The sequence below is a fragment of the Phyllobates terribilis genome, unplaced genomic scaffold, assembly GCF_046119375.1.
Source record: "Phyllobates terribilis strain yellow unplaced genomic scaffold, ASM4611937v1 Scaffold_391__1_contigs__length_1789467, whole genome shotgun sequence".
NCBI lineage: Eukaryota > Metazoa > Chordata > Amphibia > Anura > Dendrobatidae > Phyllobates > Phyllobates terribilis.
The window spans coordinates 1,744,288-1,766,678 of NW_027363151.1; the positions used below are offsets into that span (position 1 = coordinate 1,744,288).

Here is a 22,391-nt window from a genome sequence, read left to right on the forward strand (position 1 = left end):
CTAATCCAGCCAGTGTGCACGGACCCTTACAAAACAAAAATTCTAAATATTCATCAACTTTTTTCCAGATATTCCAAGCACATCAACTGGGGATCAGGCTCATGCAGTTATATTGCCTCGTGACCATCCTCCTGGTCGTGGACAGAAAAAATCAGCAAAACGTCCCAGAAATGAAAGAACAACAGATAACGATGGCGGCGAAGGTAATGCAACAACAAACACCAGAGAAGGCGAATCTGAAGGAATACTAGTTTCAGCGGATGGTATTCAATGGAAACCTGTTGAAATTGGAGAACACTTGCCTGGTAGGCGTGACAGCCAAAATATTCTTAGAGAAGCACCTGGCCCTACAGGATACGCCAGAAGAAATATCATTATCGATAGTCCTTTGAGCGCATGGCGTTTATTTTTTAATTCATATATATTGACACATATAAAGAACTGTACGCTTGCAGAAGCATGCAGGAACAATAATTTACAGTTTACTCTATCTGATGAGGAGCTAGATGCATTCATTGCGATATTCTATGCTCGTGGAATATCTGGCACGAACCATCACTCGATTAGCAGTATTTGGTGTAATGACTGGGGAATACCGTTTTGCAAAGCGACAATGTCTAGGGACCGCTTTGTTGAAATTATGAGGTTTCTCAGATTTGATGAGAAATCTACTCGATCGGAGAGACTGCAAACGGACAAGTTTGCTCTATTTTCTACTGTGTGGGACAGGTTTATTGAAAATTGTATTGCGTGTTACAAACCTGGTCCATACATAACGGTGGATGAGCAACTTTTCCCAAGCAAAACTAGGTGTCCATTCACGCAGTACATGCCTTCCAAACCAGATAAATATGGCCACAAATATTGGCTAGCTGTTGATAAGAGGAGCAAATATCTGGCAAATGGCTTCCCTTATCTAGGCAAAGATGACACACGCCGTGCTGAGGACCGTTTAGCTGACCATGTGGTAATGAAGTTATTGGACCCGTTTTTGAAAAAAGGTCGCAATGTTACAACCGATAATTATTTTACTTCAGTAAAATTAGCTAAACAGCTAAAAAGCAAAGGAACAACCATCGTGGGAACACTGAACAAGATAAGGCGAGAAGTGCCTAAAGAAATAAAATCCATGAAAGAGGAATTGTACAACACTAAAGTGTTTAGAAATGAAGACAATTTTCCACTTACAGTATATCAAGGAAAGCCCAACAAAAATGTTGTCATTTTGAGTTCCGTCCATCCAGATGTTGTTGTTGCGTCTGATTCCGCTAAAAAAACTCCAGAAACGGTAAAGTTTTACAATGAAACAAAATATGGAGTAGATGTAGTGGATCAGATGGCACGAAAATATACCACACGAACATGCACAAGGAGATGGCCTGTTCATGCATTTGAAAATGCCTTAGACTTTGCGGGTATAAATGCATGGATAATATTCAAGGAGATTACCCACCAAAAAATGTCACGCAAGGCATTTTTGCAAACGCTTGTGAGAGAGTTGAGTGGTCCTTATGTCACAGATAGGGAAAAGGGTTCCACGTCCCAAGTTTCTACATGCTCAGAAGTGATGGTTCAAACAAAATTTTGCCAGATCAAAGAAAAGTGCAAGAAAAATAGATCTGTCGGCAATTGTAAGACTTGTGGTAAGTCTTTGTGTGGGCAATGTACTGCCATAAATCAAAGGCAATGCCTAAAATGCGAAACACCAAATGTTTAGAAGGTGAATTCTGCGCCATATTTTTATTTTTATGCTCCTCCACCTACATTTTCTCTGCTTTTTGTTCTTCAGTTGTTGTTTATATGTGTGCACTTGAATAAAAAAAAATGTTTGAAAAACGTCTATTATAATTATTGTTATTTTCTGTAGAAAAATAAGAAAAGCAGAAAAAAAACAATCAAAAGCATTACTGTTGGATCTCACAATAATAAAACATTACAAAAAATATAATTATTAATAAATAACCACAAATGAAACTCTAAAAATAAACGAAAACAAGCAAGGAGTCAAAATGACTCCTTTCAGTAGTTCTAGGCGGGGTCACGAGTCCAGTAGTCCTAGTGTTAATAAAATCTCTCCTGGCTGAGGATACTATCATAATTCAGCACACCCTAGATATAATCTATGGCATTCATTTTGTAAGCATAAACCCAGCCATCAATTATAAGGGACATTGGCTAGGGGCTTATTTTATTAATAATTTGATTCACCATCTGACTATCGGTAATTTAGTGGATCATGACTCCATTTATATAATCATGATCCATGATACATCCCTAATGGGATGTATGATTTACTAGGTTTTAATATTATTATTTCATAAAGAATTTCACTTTTACTCACACCCTTTTCCCTTTCCTAATTGTTTACTTGTAATTTGGTGGTGTTCACCTTTGTGAGTACTGTCTGATGAGATCAGACAATACTTTGACTATACAATTGCAGCCTAGCAGCGCTGGGGTCCTGGGTGCAAATCCCACCAATGACAACAAAGGAGTTTGTATGTTCTACCCGTGTTTGCGTGGGTTTCCTCCGGGTTCTCCGGTTTCCTCCCACACCCCAAAGACATCCTAATAGGGAATGTAGATTGTGAGCACCAATGAGAACAGTGCCGATTATGTCTGTAAAGCGCTGTGGAATTAATGACGGTATATAAGCGAGTAAAATAAATAAATAAGCTGGAAAATAATTTGTAAGGTCCATTTGTTTCCTATTATCCTTTGTGAAGAATTCCAAAGTTATCACCATATAAAGTGACACAAGTCAGATTTGAAAAATGAGGCCTGATTAGGAACACAAAACTGTCTGTGGAGTGCTAAGGAACCTGTGAAAAAAAATATTTTTTTTTATTCTATGTTACAGTGCCTACAAGTAGTATTCAACCCCCTGCAGATTTAGCTGGTTTGATAAGATGCAAATAAGTTAGAGCCTTCAAACTGCAAACGAGAGTAGGTTTTATGAACAGAAGCATAAATCTTACAAACCAAAAAGTTATGTTGCTCAGTTGAATTTTATTAAATTTTAAACATAAAAGTGTGGGTCAATTATTATACAACCCCTATGTTTAATATTTTGTGGAATAACCCTTGTTTGCAATTACAGCTAATAATCGTCTTTTATAAGACCTGATCAGGCCGGCACAGGTCTGTGGAGTTATCTTGGCCCACTCCTCCATGCAGATCTTCTCCAAGTTATCTAGGTTCTTTGGGTGTCTCATGTGGACTTTATTCTTGAGCTCCTTCCACAAGTTTTCAATTGGGTTAAGGTCAGGAGACTGACTAGGCCACTCCAACACCTTGACTTTTTCCCTATTGAACCAGGCCTTGGTTTTCTTGGCTGTGTGCTTTCGGTCGTTGTCTTGTTGGAAGATGAAATTACGACCCATCTTAAGATCCTTGATGGAGGAGCGGAGGTTCTTGGCCAAAATCTCCAGGTAGGCCGTGCTATCCATCTTCCCATGGATGCGGACCAGATGGCCAGGCCCCTTGACAGAGAAACAGCCCCACAGAATGATGCTGCCACCAGCATGCTTGACTGTAAGGATGGTATTCTTGGGGTCGTATGCAGTGCCATCCAGTCTCCAAACGTCACGTGTGTGGTTGGCACCAAAGATCTCGATCTTGGTCTCATCAGACCATAGAACCTTGAACCAGTCTGTCTCAGAGTCCTCCAAGTGATCATGAGCAAACTGTAGATGAGCCTTGACATGACGCTTTGAAAGTAAAGGTACCTTACGGGCTAGTCTGGAACGGAGACCATTGCGGTGGAGTACGTTACTTATGGTATTGACTGAAACCAATGTCCCCACTGCCATGAGATCTTCCCGGAGCTCCTTCCTTGTTGTCCTTGGGTTAGCCTTGACTCTTCGGACAAGCCTGGCCTCGGCACGGGAGGACACTTTCAAAGGCTGTCCAGGCCGTGGAAGGCTAACAGTAGTTCCATAAGCCTTCCACTTACGGATGATGCTCCCAACAGTGGAGACAGGTAGGCCCAACTCCTTGGAAAGGGTTTTGTACCCCTTGCCAGCCTTGTGACCCTCCACGATCTTGTCTCTGATGGCCTTGGAATGCTCCTTTGTCTTTCCCATGTTGACCATGTCTGAGTGCTGTTCACAAGTTTGGGGAGGGTCTTAAATAGTCAGAAAAGGCTGGCAAAAGAGATCTTTAATCCACACATGTGAAGCTCATTATTCTTGGTGCCTGAACTACTTCTTAATACTTTACGGGGACCGAATAGAATTCTTGTGGTTTGAGGGGTTGAATAATAAATGACACTCTGAATTAACTTTTTTTTTTTTTTTAAAAACGTTAAATCAAAACAAAATTTGCTGCAGTGCATTTCCCACTTCCAGGCTGATCTACAGTACAAATGTCACAATGCCAAGTTAATTCCGCATGTGTCAACCAGCTAAATCTGCAGGGGGTTGAATACTACTTGTAGGCACTGTACATCCCCAACAACAACCTATGTATAAGGGGAGAACTCCAACACTAAACCGGAGTTGCACTCATTTATGGTGGAGCCATTGGAGCTACTATGAGTCCTGACCAGAAGAGTAGAGAAAGTATTAGCGCCCCCATTTCAGGAGAGATTGTGCAGTAATCTGAATTCCTTAGGATGAAAACATAATGGAATTTATGACGTGGAGTGAATCCATGAAACCAGGACTGGAGCCAACACATCTCCTGCAGGCGGGAATAAATGTATATTACAGCCATCAGCCACGCACAGCTTAGAGATATATCATGGCACAGGTGTAATGTTTTCTGTATAGGTTATCACAATCCTGTTTGAAGTTAGTTGGTTTTAAAAGAAATTGTAAAGTCAGGATAAAGGGAAACTGCTGTTATTGTACAGAAATTCACACTTGTCCCTCACTGCACATTTAATGTTGTCAATCATAAAAGTGAAGTTTGGCCAGAAAGACTGGACCTGGTCTTGTAGGGACCATATGAGCACATTCAGCAGCACAGAAGGGAGAGAAGGTAGATTCATCCAATAAGATATCAGGGATCTAGGAAGCCAACAGCATCATTACCCTTCGCTTTCTCTAAGAGGTCCAGCATAATATTTTTCTTAAAGTGATTTTCTCACTTGTCAGCACATTCTAGGTACGCTGTCATTTGGCTTTATAGTTTACAGATCTGGGCAGGTAACGGTCAGAAACTCCTAATTCCAGGGGGTAGGTGGATCCTCCAGGCTGTAAGTTCTACAGAAAAGGGGTTTCACAATTTCCCCAAGTAATTAGAACATTTTTCATATGGAGGCGAACATTATGCTCTAGTGGCAAAATGGTGATCACACGATCGTGATACAGCCGGACTGCACCACTGATAAAGCAGCCTCAGCCGGTGACTGAGAAGAATCTGTGACTTCTCTGCATTTAGTGGTCACTACTCACCTGGGTAGTCATCTGTAGGAATCTCCTCTTTACACCGCTCATCACCCCTCACATATGCCTCTGTAGTATCAATATGGGTCAGATCTTCACCCTGAAACAAATATTATAAGTCACAGACAGATGAGAAGTCACATCTATGATCAGCTCTAATCCTGCCATCTCCACCGTTCTCATTACACAAATATAAAACATAATAATGGCAGATAAAACTGAACTGAAGACATGACCTTTACAGCCGTCTACACATCATAGGGGAGATCTCATGACACCTTCTCTCCATCTACCTGAGGAACATTGGGATCTTCTTGTTTACAGTCCTGTGGAAGAAGAGGACGGGGACATCTCTGGTGTTGTCCTCTTACTGGATAGATCTGATGGAAACACATACAGGGACTTAATTCATTCTTTACATACAGATAATTATAGGCCGTGTGTATTTACTCCTGTCTATTACCTGGTGATGTGAGGGGCTGGGGAACCTCCATCATGACGTCCTTGTACAGATCTTTGTGTCCCTCTAAATACTCCCACTCCTCCATGGAGAAATAGACGGAGACATCCTGACACCTTATAGGAACCTGACACATACAAAGATACTGTCATCCCCCCGATCCCTTCATATAATTAATGTATAATGTCCCAGCATTCCCAGCAGTGTCACCTCTCCAGTCAGCAGCTCAATCATCTTGTAGGCGAGTTCTAGGATCTTCTGGTCATTGATGTCCTCATGTATCAGGGGGTGAGGTGGAGGCCCTGTAATTGGGCTCAGGGGTCTTCCCCATCCCTCAGACACAGGGGCCTGACAGCACTCACTAGAGGTTTTCTTCACTACTGTGTAATCCTGGTTATGGAGAGAAACATTAATAAATCTCACTCCAGACATTTCCAGAGTCCTCACCTCTCCAGTTCTGTCCATCTGTTATTCCCATAGATAAGAATGATGTAATGTGACGTCATCAGAATCTCTCACCTCTCCAGTAAGCCGGAAGAGGATCTCTAAGGTGAGGTGTAATATCCTCTCCGCCATCTTGTCTCTGTCCATATCCATCCTTGATGGGTGATTCAGAAAAATTCTCTCAATATAGAAGATGTCCCCTGAGATGATCTGATATTGTAGTGACCTAAATAGGAAGACAATGAGACGATGGAACATCATACAGAATTCCGTGTAATAATACAATTACTGGACACAACACGAGCCAACAGGCAACCCTGGCACAACAACCTCACTAAACAGCTTCGACAAGCGTCCAGGGTTGCGGAGCGGCGTTGGAAGAAAACACATACTCAAGATGACTTCACTGCATTTAAACAAGCAACGCTCGCATTCAAATCAGCACTCACCTCTGCTAAACAGGCCTACTTCACAACCCTCATATCCTCCCTATCCTACAACCCCAAACAGCTATTCAACACTTTTAACTCTCTCCTCTGCCCTCCACTGCCCCCTCCGACCTCCCTCATCTCTGCTGAGGAGTTTGCCACACACTTCAAAAACAAGATTGACCAAACACGGCAAGTCTTTACTGTCCGACCACCACAACCCCTTTGTTTTCCACACCATTTCCCTACCCGTATAACCTCCCTTCCCAACATCACGGAAAGAGACCTTACTCATCTTCTCACCAAATCACACCTCACCACATGTGCACTCGACCCCATCCCATCCCACCTCCTGCCCAACCTCACCCCCACACTCGTCCCATCCCTAACCCATCTCTTCAACTTATCACTATCCTCTGGTACTTTCCCTGCTGCCTTCAAACATACTAAACCAAGGAGAAAGTCAGGAGTAGCTTAGATAAAAGGGAGAGTCCATGATCACATTTAAGGTCCACAGTCCAAGTATATGTGAATAAATAAATAAATACATTTATTCATATATACTTGGACTGTGGACCTTAAGGGTATGTGCACACGATGCAGAAATGAAGCAGAAAATTTCTGCATCATTTCTGCATCTCCCTGGCAGAAAAAACGCATGCAGATTGTGCATGCGTTTTTCCTGCAGAATACATGCGGATCCACATGCAGATTCACATGCGTTTCCGCATGCAGATTGACAAGCGCTTTCCAGGCGATGTTAGCATCACCTGGAAAGTGCTTGATAACTAGGTCACACTATATAAATCCATGCAAACAGCATGGATTTATACAGTGTGAACCGAGAGAGTGTATATACTTACCTCCGATGGCCCGCGCTGTCCTGCTCAATCTGTTCTCCCTCGCCGGCAACTTTGAATTGAAAGACCTGCCGACGTCAGCGTCACGTGACCCGTCACATGACTCTGACGTCACCGCAGGTCCTACAACTCACTGCAAGTGCCGGGAACCAAGCGGGAGCGCTGTGCGGGCCGACAGATGGTAAGAATACATTTATTTTTTATTTTATACAGCTTTTTTAATGGTACCTGGGTGTGGATGAGACTCTCCTCTCCTCCACACCCGGGTACCATCCGCACATTAGAACGCACCAATTACGCAAGTACAAATGCTGTCTTGCGGAATTGGCGCGTTCTAATGCAAGTCAATGGCGGCGAAATCGCCGCGTTTCCGCAAAATTAATTGACATGCTGCGGATTTTTGACCGCAGCGTTAACGCTGCGGAAAAATCCGCATCATGGGCACAGCACATGCGGATTTCCATTGGGGAACATTGCTTCCCTTCTACCATGCGTTTTTCATGCGTTTCCGCGGCGTTTACGCAACTGCAAAAACGCCGCGGAAACGCATGAAATACGCATCGTGTGAACACAGCCTAAATGTGATCATGGACTCTCCCTGGTCCTGGTTATAATGTATGATTGATTGCTCCCTGGCCATTTTTTTCTAGATTATAATGGGTACCTTACCTTAGGAGTCCCCACCCCGCAAGTCACTAATATAATGCGGATGTATGGGGGTTCTCAAGCGGTTTTGTGCGGTTACCACTCAACACCCTCTTTACCCCCATTTGTGTTAATTCTATGACATGATTACTTATTTTGATATTTATGTATTTAATAAAGACTATCTTTTATCTAAGCTACTCCTGACTTTCTCCTTGGTTTAGTATGTTATTGGAGTAGAGTTTATGCTGACCTAGTTCCTATGGTTTATCAGCTATGTTTGCTCTTGGGCATGTTGTATGTTTACTAACTGCCTTCAAACATGCCACAATCACGCCCATCCTCAAAAAGCCATCCTTCGACCCATCCGCCCAGTCCAGCTATCGCCCCATATCGCTGCTCCCATTTGCCTCCAAACTCCTTGAGCAACACGTTCACGCTGAACTTTCCTCCCACTTTTCATCTAACTCTCTCTTCGACAACCGACAATCCGGCTTCCGCCCCCACCATTCCACCGAAACTGCCCTTACCAAAATCATCAATGACCTACTTACAGCCAAAGCTAACAGACAGTTCTCTGTACTCCTTCTTCTTGACCTGTCCTCTGCTTTCGATACAGTCGACCACTGCCTCCTACTACAGATCCTCTCTTCCTTTGGCGTCAAAGACCTTGCCCTATCCTGGATCTCCTCATACCTTTCTAACCGCACATTTAGCATCTCCCACTCCCACACTACCTCCTCACCCTGCCCCCTCTCTGTTGGAGTCCCTCAAGGCTCTGTCCTAGGACCCCTACTCTTCTCAATCTATACCCTCGGCCTGGGACAGCTCATCAAATCCTATGGCTTCCAGTACCATCTGTACGCTGATGACACCCAGATCTACCTCTCTGGCCCAGAAATTACCTCTCTGCTGTCCAGAATCCCAGCATGTCTATCAGCCATATCCTCCTTCTTCTCCTCCCGCTACCTCAAGCTCAATGTGGACAAAACTGAACTCATTATCTTTCCCCCATCTCGCATATCTTTCCCACCTGATCATTCTATCACAATGACATCACTCTTTCCGCTGTACCGACAATCCGCGTGCCTCGGAGTAACCCTTGACTCTGCCCTGTCCTTCAAACCCCACATCCAAGCTCTCGCCACCTCCTGTCGCCTCCAGCTCAAAAATATTTCCAGAATCGGTCCTTTCCTCAACCCTAACTCTACTAAACTGCTTGTGCATGCTCTTTTCATCTCCATCCTCGACTATTGCAACATCCTCCTCTGTGGCCTACCTGCTAACACTCTCGCACCCCTCCAGTCCATCCTTAACTCTGCTGCACGACTTGTTCATCTCTCGCCTCGCTACTCCTCTGCTACCCCCCTTTTCAAATCCCTTCACTGGCTCCCATTCCCCCAGCATATCCAGTTCAAACTACTAACACTGACCTACAAAGCCATCCATAACCTCTCTCCTCTGTACATCTTTAAACTAATCTCCCAATATATTCCCTCACATAACCTCCGGTCCTCTCAAGATCTCCTTCTCTCCTCCACACTTATCGGTTCCTCACGCAATCGCCTCCAAGATTTCTCCCGAATATCCCCCATCCTATGGAATTCTGTGCCTCAACACGTCCGATTATCCACCACATCTGGATCCTTCAGACAGAATCTGAAAACCCATCTCTTCAAGAAAGCTTACAACCTGCAATGACCACACTGCCTCCTCAACAACACCGGAGCTACTGCAACCCCCCAACCTACTGTCTCCTCCCCATTCCTGTAGAATGTAAGCCCGCAAGGGCAGGGTCCTCTTCTCTCTGTACCAGTCTATCATTGTTAGTTTGTTTACTGTAAGTGATATTTTTATTTGGTATATAACCCCCTATGTACAGCACCATGGAATCAATGGCACTATATAAATTAATAATAATAATAATGTTGTATTCTCTAGTCTTGTAAGGATTGGAACATAAGTTGAATTGCAAAAAAGGACATCTCCTCCATGCTCCCAATCACTGGCTAAGTTGACCATTGCTTAGCCAACTGATTAGCTGTAGGAATCACAAGTACGCAGGAAATACAGAGACTGGTGGGGGACCCAATCAGCAATGGTATTCTTATTAGTTTACAACATTCTGCTTTTACCCTGTCATGTACTAATGAAACATATATTTTAGGCCACAGACAACAAGCAATTTCTTCCTCGGAGTCTGTAGCTGAACACGTTTCTCATAGACTCATCTTCCATAAAGCTAATTCTCGTCTCATTTACCGACACTGGAATCGGCATTAGTAATACTGCAGGAGATATTCATTACACGTGACATGAGAAATAACTATTTCATGATGAGGATGACATCTTCTACTATAGCTCTAGAAACATATTTGGCCAGAGTCCATCACTGACTACATCATCACTGGTCATCTATAAGAAAGTTTCCCATCTTTCCCAGGCTGTAATCTTTTTATCACGATAGATCTCATGTATAAAAGTTTGCTTGTAAGAACACCAACACAGGAGTGGTTTAATGCTAATGTCTCCATGTACGGTGTTTTTTTTTTCTGGATAGGTCATAAAAAATATTAAAAATCTCTGAAGTTAATCGCCCCCTCCCTCCTTCCCTCTGTCATTTGCAATCTGAGCTGACACTCTTAGGTGGAGGATAGTACAAATTACACTGGTCAACAAATTTTAACTTTTTTTTCTGTTTCCTGTTTTAAAATATGTTGTCTATGTATTTTGAGGCGCTGATTTCAGAAATGTAATCAGAATTTCTGTAGCACGTATCATTCCCGAGATATTTTAAGTTTATGATTATAATGATAAGGACAGTACATTGTGCATAATAAATTAGCACTTATATTAAACTTTTTATTTCAGAAGAGTATTTTTTGTAGAAATAACCAATGGAATTCATAATATGGACTCTCTTTATTATAATATACAGCACTTAAGTCCTGTCCAATCATGCATTGCATTAGTTGTGCACTCTCAGGCACGTCCAGACACAACTGTCAGACTTTGGTCTATTTCCAAGTAGCATTATATAATAACAGCAGTAACGACGCTGTAATCTTCATGAGTTTCTTCTGTTCTGAGAAAATTTCATAAGGAGCAAAACTGTTTAATAAGTAATGAGTTGTAGAATGTCGTGTCAATGTCGCAATAGTAGTGATCTCTTTTGTTATACATTTGGAGATTATACCCTTAAAGCCCATAAAAGGAGTATAACTGCAGTTGTTAAGAAGGCATATGAGTTATATTTTGGATGCAAAATTGGTGACCAAGACAGAGCAAGGGCTACTCATATATGCTGCTCATCTTGCGCTACGAGTTTGAGGTCTTGGCTGAAGGGTGTGCGACCATAGATGCAGTTTGTCATTCCAATGATCGGGAGGGAGCAGAAGGACCAAATAACCGATTGTTACTTCTGCATGACGAATGTATCCGGCTTTTCCTCCTAAGAACAGGAGGTCTATTGAATATCCCAAGCTCGCTTCTGCAATTAGACCAGTGGCGCACGATGAAAGTCTGCCAGTTCCAAAACCACCGCCGGTGTGGAGAATAGAAGAGGGCGATGAAATGATGGTTGATTCATTAGAGATGGAAGCTGCTGCTGATTCACATTTCGAACCATCAATATCAACTGCTCCACGTTTAATATCTCAAGCAAGACTCAACGATCTGGTTAGAGATTTGGGTTTATCAAAGAGTCAGGCAGAACTTCTTGGATCAAGGTTGCAAGGGTGGAATCTGTTGCAGCCAGGTACAGAAATTTCAGTATTTTGCAGTCGTCATGAAGATTTAACCAAATATTTCAGTCAACCTGACTGTCTCACTTTTTGCAGTGATATTACTGGATTGTTTTCTGTCCTTGGAGTTGACCATGACCCAAGGGAATGGCGACTGTTCATTGATTCATTGGCCTTAAGTTTTAAGGCTGTCTTGCTACACAATGACAATGTCTATCCTTCGATACCTATCGGACATGTCGATCAGTATGAAGGAGACCTATGAGAATATGCAGATGCACATTCAATACTCAAGGTACAAATGGAATATATGTGGTGATCTCAAGGTAGTTGCAATTTTATTAGGTTTACAGATGGGATACACTAAGTACTGTAGTTTCCTTTGGGAATGGGACAGTCACGCAAGAGACTCGCATTATATCAGGAAGGACTGGCCACTACGCAATAAATTTATTCCAGGGCAGAAGAATGTTAAACACGAACCATTGGTAGATGAAAAGATGATATTCCTTCCACCTTTGCACATCAAACTGGGATTCATGAAGAACTTTGTCAAAGCAATGAACAAGCAAACTGAAGTCTTTGCTTACTTGCGACAGAAGTTTCCATGCATCAGTGATGCCAAGATAAAAGAGGGTGTTTTCATTGGCCCACAAATCCGAGAGCAAGTAAATGATAGTAAGGCTAAGTGCCCACGATGCAGAAATGCTGCATATTTTTTCCGCATCTCCCTGGCAGGAAAAAAGCATGCGGATTTTACATGCGTTTTTCCTGCCAGGTAGAAGCGTTTGTCAAGCGTTTTTGCATGCATTTCTGCATGCGGGTTATCAAGCATTTTTCCAAGCGATTTTAGCATCACTTGGAAAAGTGCTTGACAACTTGATCACACTATATAAATCCATGCAACCGGCATGGATTTATATAGTGTGACCAAGTAATAGTAAAAAAAAAAAAGAATAAGAATGGTAAAAAATAAAGATTATACTTACCTTCCGATGGCCCCCGGTATCCTCAGCGATGCGACCGGTGTGTTGGGCAGCTCGCGATGGTCTAAAAGGACCTTCCATGAGCCGCCCAACACACCGGACGCATCGCTGAGGAGACCGGGGGCCACCGGAAGGCAGGTATAATCTTTATTTTTATTTTAAATTCTTTTTTTCACAGGTACTATGGGTCTGCTTGAAAAACGCATAGTGGGCATGCAGCCTTTCTTTGATGGTCTTCTGCATGGTGCAGAACATGTAGCATGGTCGGCCTTCAAGAATGTCGTTTTCAACTTGCCAAACTATGCTGAACAGTTTGAAAGTTTTCTTCAGGCTTACAAGTCAATGAAATGCAACATATCACTTAAAATACATTTCCTTCATTCACACATTGACTTTTTCCCAACAAACCTAGGCGCTGTAAGTGATGAACATGGTGAAAGGTTTCATCAAGACATTTCCCAGATGGAGAAACGGTACCAGGGGAGGTGGAGTCCCTCGATGCTGGGTGACTATTGTTGGAATCTTGCCTGTGAATCATCGGACAGTGATTATAAAGAAAATCAATGGCAAAACATTTTTCAACTTGATCGCTGTTGCTGACTTTTGCATTCGGAATATCACATGCCACTACGAATTTGACAGTATTCAATGCATACATAATTGCATTTTTCTCAAAAATCTTACGTGATAGAGCAATTCTGAAGTTATTTCTCAGCATGACAATTCCGATAACATTCACCCAATTTCAGGCCGGAAACAAAAACTTTGTTGAACAGTGTTACCTATAGTGTGAAGTGAACCAGCCTAATCAACATGCAGGCCGTCCCTTGTGAAGTAAGAGGATTAAAGTAAACACCTCACAAGATTTTCCAGTAAGACAAACAGCTGACAGTCTCCAAGACTTAGACAAGAAACTAATACCAGTAAGAAATTGAATGTGGCCGAACAGTGAATCAGCTTAATTAACATGCAAGAGCTTCTTGTAGGGAAAAGACTATGAGGATGTGTATTGTGCATAGTCAAAGACTGCAGATTAACCTATCTGTTCAGACAGGAAAAGGTCTATCAAGGATAAAAGGGATATCTCACACTCTTTAGAAATAGCCATGGTCACCCAGCATACACATTCCTTTCATCAGCACAGCTTCAGCAGTCAGGATGTCTCCGAATGAAAATATAGAATATTGGAATATACATAAATCCAATATTAATGAGAAATACATTTCCAGCACATGGGCTAGCCAGAGAAAAGGATACATATTTTCTCATAACTGTAGCCCCTCTGCCAATGAGCCATAAATGCACAGTGGCCACATGACTGACAACAGCTATGCCATTTTTGGTCTCTAAGTAAAAACAAAATCCTGATGGAAAATATGGTGCCAATCTACAACTTCTGCGATCATCCAGAGAGGCGTTATCACATAAGTTGGGGATTCCATAAAATCATGAAGTGCTGAGACAAGCCCACATCCTGGCCCATGTATGAGAGATACACATCATGTATGCAGGAACCCCCGTTCACGAAACGGCCATTTGAAGTGCTCTCCTTCAGCTAAACTGAATCGTCTCTGCGATCGGTGTAGTAAGTTCTCTTGTTAATCCCTTTTATTTTCTGTAACTGTATATGCTGTAGCCCCTGTTTCAGCTAGATGTGTGTCCTCGGACACACATTCATACCAACATAGTAATGTAGGTTGAATAAAGACCTACAGTAGGTGCATCCAGTTCAACCTTCCTTATCTTTTTATACATCCTAAAATCTTGCTTGCTTTTGCGGCTGCTACTTGACATTAAGTACTGCTGCTCAGCTTACTTACAGAATACCCAAGTCCTTTTCCTGTTCTGTAGTCCCAAGTATACTTCCATATAATGTATATGCAGCAATAGGATTACTCCGACCTAGTTGCATTACTCTACATTAAACCTCATTCGCCAAGTGTTAACCCATTCAGTCATCTTATCCAGATCGTTCTGCAATATCATAATGTCAAGATCAGATTTTAATATTTTGCATAGTTTGATGTCATCAGCAAAAACTGACACTTTACTCTCAATCCCATCCCCAAGGTCATTAATAAAGAGGTTAAAAAGAATCGGTCCTAGTACAGATCCCTGCGGCACCCCACTGCTGACTATATCCCAAAATGTAGTACATTTCCCTCTACACTGTGTTCCAAATTATTATGCAAATAATATTTTCTCAGATTTTCCCAAATTACCTATATGAAGTGCAGTCATTGTAATTTTCCAGTCAAATAACTATTAGAGTACAATTGAAAGGTTTTTGTACAAACTGCCTATGATAACAGTATATTTTTATAAAAATAAAAAACTCAAACTGCACTCAAAATGCATGTTCCAAATTATTATGCACAGCAGAGTTTTCAACCTTTTCATTTTAATAAAGAACAAAAAAATTATCATTTTTGCAATTATAAGCATTAGCAGGTTATTACAAACTGAAATCAAACAGTTTTCACCTCAAAACTTTATTCTAGGTGATGTCACATTTGCACATAGGACCCCTTGTTGGAAAGAAGCTTCTGAACTCTCTCGTCCATTGAATTTGTCAGGTTTTGGGTGGTTTCTGCTACAATTGTTTTGCATGAGGACAGAATACCCTCCCAGAGCTGTTGCTTAGATGTGAACTGCCTTCCGCCATCATAGACACTCCTTTTGATGATGCTCCAGAGGTTCTCAATGGGGTTAAGGTCAGTGGAGCATGGGGGCCACACCATAAGTTTGTCCCCTTTTATGGCCATAGCAGCCAGAGATGCAGATGTGTTATGTGCAGCATGAGATGGTGCATTATCATGCATGAAAATGATCTTGCTGCGGAATGCACGGTTCTTCTTCTTGAACCATGGCAGGAAGTGCTGTTTGAGAAACTCAACATACATTATGGAGTTCATCTTTACCCCTTCAGGTATCCTAAAGGGGCCGACAATCTCTTTCCCCATGATTCCAGCCCAAAACATTACTCCACCTCCTCTTTGTTGGCGCCGTAGCCGTGTTTGCATGGGGTGTCCATCAACCAGCCATCCTGCACTCCATCCATCTGGACCATCGAGCGTTGCACGGGACTCATCGGTGAACAAAACAGTTCGATGGTCCAGATCGATGGAGTGGGCATAAAAGGGGACAAACTTATGGTGTGGCCCCCATGCTCCCCTGACCTCTACCCCATTGAGAACCTCTGGAACATCATCAAAAGGAGTGTCTATGATGGCGGGAGGCAGTTCACATCTAAGCAACAGCTCTGGGAGGGTATTCTGTCCTCATGCAAAACAATTGTAGCAGAAACCATCCAAAACCTGACAAATTCAATGGACGAGAGAGTTCAGAAGCTCCTTTCGGACAAGGGGTCCTATGTGCAAATGTAACATGACCTAGAATAAAGTTTTGAGGTGAAAACTGTTTGATTTCAGTTTGTAATAACCTGCTAATGCTTATAATTTCAAAAATGACCATTTTTTTGTTCTTTATTAAAATGAAAAGGTTGAAAACTCTGCTGTGCATAATAATTTGGAACATGCATTTTGAGTGCAGTTTGAGTTTTTTATATTTTAAAAAATATACTGTTATCATAGGCAGTTTGTACAAAAACCTTTCAATTGTACTCTAATAGTTATTTGACTGGAAAATTACAATGACTGCAATTCATATAGGTAATTTGGGAAAATCTGAGAAAATATTATTTGCATAATAATTTGGAACACAGTGTATGTTTGTCACACAGTCATGGCTTTCATCCAGCTAGGTTTCCGTAATACCCACCACATCGTATTTTGTGACCGATATAAGAGTCTCCAGTTCGTTCATTTTGTTTGCGAGACTTCTTGCATTTGCCAGCAGACATTTATTATTATTAGCACATTTATTACACCTACTCAGCTCTCTACTATCCTTGCATATCCCAGCCCCTCCTAGATCCTCATTGACCCCTACTACCTCACTCCCATCTTGTCCGTGTGCCACAATACACGCTGCCGACCAGAGGCCATCAGATGAAGTCAGCGTACACGTGACTAGAGGCGCATGGAAGTGACATCATGCGCTCCCGTCGCTTGCACGCAGAAGCCAGCAACCAGCTCCAGAAAAATATGCAGCGCGACAGAGTGAAGGTGAGTATAATGTGTTGTTTTTTTAAAAAAAAAACTGTGGGCCATGCACCACCCTACACGCGCGACTGTGGGCCGTGCACCACCCTACACGCCCGACTGTGGGCCGAGCACCACCCTACACGCCCGACTGTGGGCCGAGCACCACCCTACACGCCCGACTGTGGGCCGAGCACCACCCTACACGCCCGACTGTGGGCCGAGCACCACCCTACACGCCCGACTGTGGGCCGAGCACCACCTTACACGCCCGACTGTGGGCCGAGCACCACCCTACACGCCCGACTGTGGGCCGAGCACCACCCTACACGCCCGACTGTGGGCCGAGCACCACCCTACACGCCCGACTGTGGGCCGTGCACCACCCTACACGCCCGACTGCGGGCTGTGCACCACCCTACACGCCCGACTGCGGGCCGTGCACCACCCTACACGCGCGACTGTGGGCCGTGCATTATTCTACAATTATGAGTATAGGCTCCTGTGTGCATTACATTACATGTATGACTATGGGCTGTGCATTATACTATATGGAGGACTATGGGCTGTGCATTATACTGTATGGAGGACCATGGGGAGTGCATTATACTGTATGGAGGACCATGGGGAGCGCATTGTACTTCTGCTATGGGGTCCCATGACTTCTAAGTTCGCATCTGGTAAGTATAAGGCTATGTGCCCACGATGCAGAAATGCTGCATATTTTTTCCGCTTCTCCCTGGCAGGAAAAACGCATGCGGTTTTTACATGCGTTTTTCCCGCCAGGTAGAAGCGTTTGTCAAATGTTTTTGAATGCATTTCTGCATGCGGGTTATCAAGTGTTTTTCCAAGCGATTTTAGCATCACTTGGAAAAGTGCTTGACAACTTGTTCACACAACATAAATCCATGCAACCGACATGGATTAATAGTAGTGTGACCAAGTTAGTTAAAAAAAAAAAAGAATAAGAATGGAAAAAAATAAAAAAAAGATTATACTTTCCTTCCGATGTACTCCCGGTATTTTCTCTGCTGCGTCCGGTGTCTTGGGTGGCTCGCGGTGGTGTGAAGGACCTGCGATGACGTCATTGAGTCATGTGACAGGTCACATGACTCAATAACGTCATGGCAGGTCCTTCACAACAACGCGACCCATACAGCAGACCAGACGGAGGGGAGAAAACACCGGGAGGACATTGGAAGGTAAGTATAATCTTTATTTTTTATTTTAAATTCTTTTTTAACGGGTTCTATGGTACCTGGTTCTGGAGGAGAGTCTCCTCTCCTCCAGACCTGGGTACCATCCGCAGATTGAACCATGTGATATCCGCAAGCAGATGCAGTGATGCGGATATCACGCAGTCCAATGCAAATCAATGGCGGCGATTACGCTGCGTGTTAACAAAATTAATGGACATGCTGCGTATTTTTCCGCAATGATAATCCGCAGCATGTGCACAGCACATGCAAATTATCATTGGGGACCATGGGCACGTATTACCAAGCGTTTTTTAAGCATTTTCGCTGCGGAAATTCCGCGGCAAAAACGCTTGAAAAATGCATAGTGGGCACGCAGCCTAGGGCTGCGTGCCCACGACACGTTTTTGGTGTGTTTTTTGGTGCGAATTTGCAGCGCAGAAACGCTCCAGAAACGCATTGCATACCTTATCCCATGACTTCCTATGACATTCTGCAAGTTCTGTGCACATGGGCAGGATTTTTTCTGCGTGGATTTTACTCGCACAAAAATTCCTGACATGACCAATTCTTGTGCGTTTCTGCATGCAGATTTGACTATACAATGCATTGGAAAAAAGCATGGCAAAACGCGTCAAAAACGCATGTAAAAACAGCATGCGTTTTTCTGCCAAGGAGATGCAGAAATGCTCAGGAAAATTTCTCCTTCATTTCCGCATCGTGGGCACTAAGCCTAAGGGTCCGTGCCCATGATGCGTTTTTCAAGCGTTTATCCTGCGGAATTTTTGCAGCGTAAACGCTTGGGAAACGCTTGGTAATCCTTCCCCCATGGTCCCCAATGGAATTCCGCACTTTCAATGCCCATGCTGCGGATTTTTCCGCAGCGTTTTTGATGCGCTCAAAAATCCGCAACATGTCCATTATTTGTGCGTTTACGCATGCGGAATTGCCATCTAAAATACATTAGAAAACGCAAGGCAATTCCGCATGTGCAAAACGCGCGAAAAACCTGTGTCAAATTTCGCCCGCGTTTTTCCGGGCAAGGAGATGCAGAAATGAAGCAGAAATTTTCTGCTTCATTTCTGCATCGTGGGCACATAGCCTTATAGTTCATTTTTTTGTATACATTAAATGGGGGATATATATACCAAGATAGGGGACATATCAGGATGAAGGGGGAGGGGAGGGTCAGTCGAAATCTTTGCACCGGGGCCCATCAGACCCTAGTTACACCACTGATTATACGGTGTGTGTGTGTGTGTGGGGGGGGGGGGGGGGATTATGGCACTGTGGGAACATTATACTGTGTGGGGGTATCATACATCCTGCATAAGGGGCATTACACTGTGTGGGGGCATCATACATACTGCATAAGGGGCATAATGGGGGCATTACACTCTGTGGGAGCATCATACATCCTGCATAAGGGGCATAATGGGGGCATTACACTATGTGGGGGTATCATACATCCTGCATAAGGGGCATTACACTGTGTGGGGGCATCATACATCCTGCATAAGGGGCATAATGGGGGCATTACACTATGTGGGGGCATCATACATCCGGCATAAGGGGCATAATGGGGGCATTACACAGTGTGAGGGTATCATACATCCTGCATAAAGGGCATTACACTGTGTGGGGGCATCATACATACTGCATAAGGGGCATAATGGGGGCATTACACTGTGTGGGGGCATCATACATCCTACATAAGGGGCATAATGGGGGCATTACACAGTGTGAGGGTATCATACATCCTGCATAAAGGGCATTACACTGTGTGGGGGCATTATACATACTGCATAAGGGGCATAATGGGGGCATTACACTGTGTGGGGGCATCATACATCCTACATAAGGGGCATAATGGGGGCATTACACAGTGTGAGGGTATCATACATCCTGCATAAAGGGCATTACACTGTGTGGGGGCATCATACATACTGCATAAGGGGCATAATGGGGGCATTACACTGTGTGGGGGCATCATACATACTGCATAAGGGGCATAATGGGGGCATTACACTGTGTGGGAGCATCATACATCCTGAATAAGGGGCATAATGGGGGCATTGCACTGTGTGGGGGCATCATACATCCTGAATAAGGGGCATAATGGGGGCATTGCACTGTGTGGGGGCATCATACATACTGCAAAAGGGGCATAATGGGGGCATTACACTGTGTGGGAGCATCATACATACTGCATAAGGGGCATAATGGGGGCATTACACTGTGTGGGAGCATCATACATCCTGCATAAGGGGCATAATGGGGGCATTACACTGTGTGGGAGCATCATACATCCTGCATAAGGGGCATAATGGGGGCATTACACTGTGTGGGAGCATCATACATCCTGCATAAGGGGCATAATGGGGGCATCATACATCCTGCATAAGGGGCATAATGGGGGCATTACACTGTGTGGGGGCATCATACATACTGCATAAGGGGCATAATGGGGTCATTACACTGTGTGGGGGGCATCATACATCCGGCATAAGGGGCAGAATGGGAGCATTACACTGTGTGGGAGCATCATACATCCTGCATAAGGGGCATAATGGGGGCATTACACTGTGTGGAGGCATCATACATCCTGCATAAGGGGCATAATGGGGGCATTACACTGTGGGGGGCATCATACATCCTGCATAAGGGGCGTAATGGGGTCATTACACTGTGTGGGGGGCATCATACATCCTGCATAATGGGCATAATGGGGGCATTACACTATGTGGGGGTATCATACATCCTGCATAAGGGGCATTACACTGTGTGGGGGCATCATACATCCTGCATAAGGGGCATAATGGGGGCATTACACTCTGGGGGGCATCATACATTGTGCATAAGGGGCATAATGGGGGCATTACACTGTGTGGAGGCATCATACATTGTGCATAAGGGGCATAATGGGGGCATTACACTGTGTGGAGGCAATACATTGTGCATAAGGGGCAGAATGGGGGTCATTACACTGTGTGGAGGCATCATAGATCCAGCATAAGGGGCATAATGGGGGCATTACCCTGTGTGGAGGCATCATACATCCAGCATAAGGGGCATAATGGGGGCATTACACTGTGTGGGGGCATCATACATCCTGCATAAGGGGCATAATGGGGCAATACACTGTGTGGGGGCATCATACATCCTGCATAAGGGGCATAATGGGGGCATTACACTGTGTGGGGGCATCATACATACTGCATAAGGGGCATAATGGGGGCATTACACTGTGTGGGGGCATCATACATCCTGCATAAGGGGCATAATGGGGGCATTACACTGTGTGGGGGCATCATACATCCTGCATAAGGGGCATAATGGGGCATTACACTGTGTGGGGGCATTACACTGTGTGGGGGCATCATACATCCTGCATAAGGGGCATAATGGGGCATTACACTGTGTGGGGGCATCATACATCCTGCATAAGGGGCATAATGGGGGCATTACACTGTGTGGGGGCATCATACATCCTGTATAAGGGGCATAATGGGGGCATTATACTGTGGGGCCAGTAAAGGGGCCCTGTACTATGAGAACAATACGTTTCCTCCCTTCCTGTCTCCATAGTTGGGTCGTATGTATCTATTACAGGAAACAGAACAAAAACCTTATGATTCTTATAAAGGGGCAACACAAGACCCCAAAAGAGTCTCCGTGCTGAAGGGGTTAATGCCCCCTGCGCCCAGTAATGGGGGATCTCCACATACCTCCACCTGCAGAGCCGCCACCACATATATGGCTGCTCTGTGCGCCCAGGAGCTGTGATGAGGTCACAGGAGGGGAGGAGTCAGGGGTCACATGATCAGGGGCCTCAGTGGATGCAGGACTCTGCTGTGCTGGTTGTCATGGTGCTGGATGAGCTGAAGTTTATGTGTGGGGTCAGGAGGGGTTTACAGTGTGGACGTAGCAGAGCCGTGTGTGTACGAGGTGTACGGAGCAGAGCCGTGTGTGTACGAGGTGTGCGGAGCGGAGCCGTGTGTGTACGAGGTGTGCGGAGCGGAGCCACGTGTGTACGAGGCGTACGGAGCAGAGCCGCGTGTGTACGAGGCATACGGAGCAGAGCCGGGTGTGTACGAGGTGTACGGAGCAGAGCCGCGTGTGTACGAGGTGTACAG

General features: G+C 44.1%; 1 pseudogene; it reads right to left on the minus strand.

The window, feature by feature from the left end:
- Positions 1–22,048, minus strand: part of LOC141224332 (uncharacterized) — a 31,955-nt pseudogene extending 9,907 nt beyond the window's left edge.
- Positions 22,049–22,391: the final 343 nt, after the last annotated feature.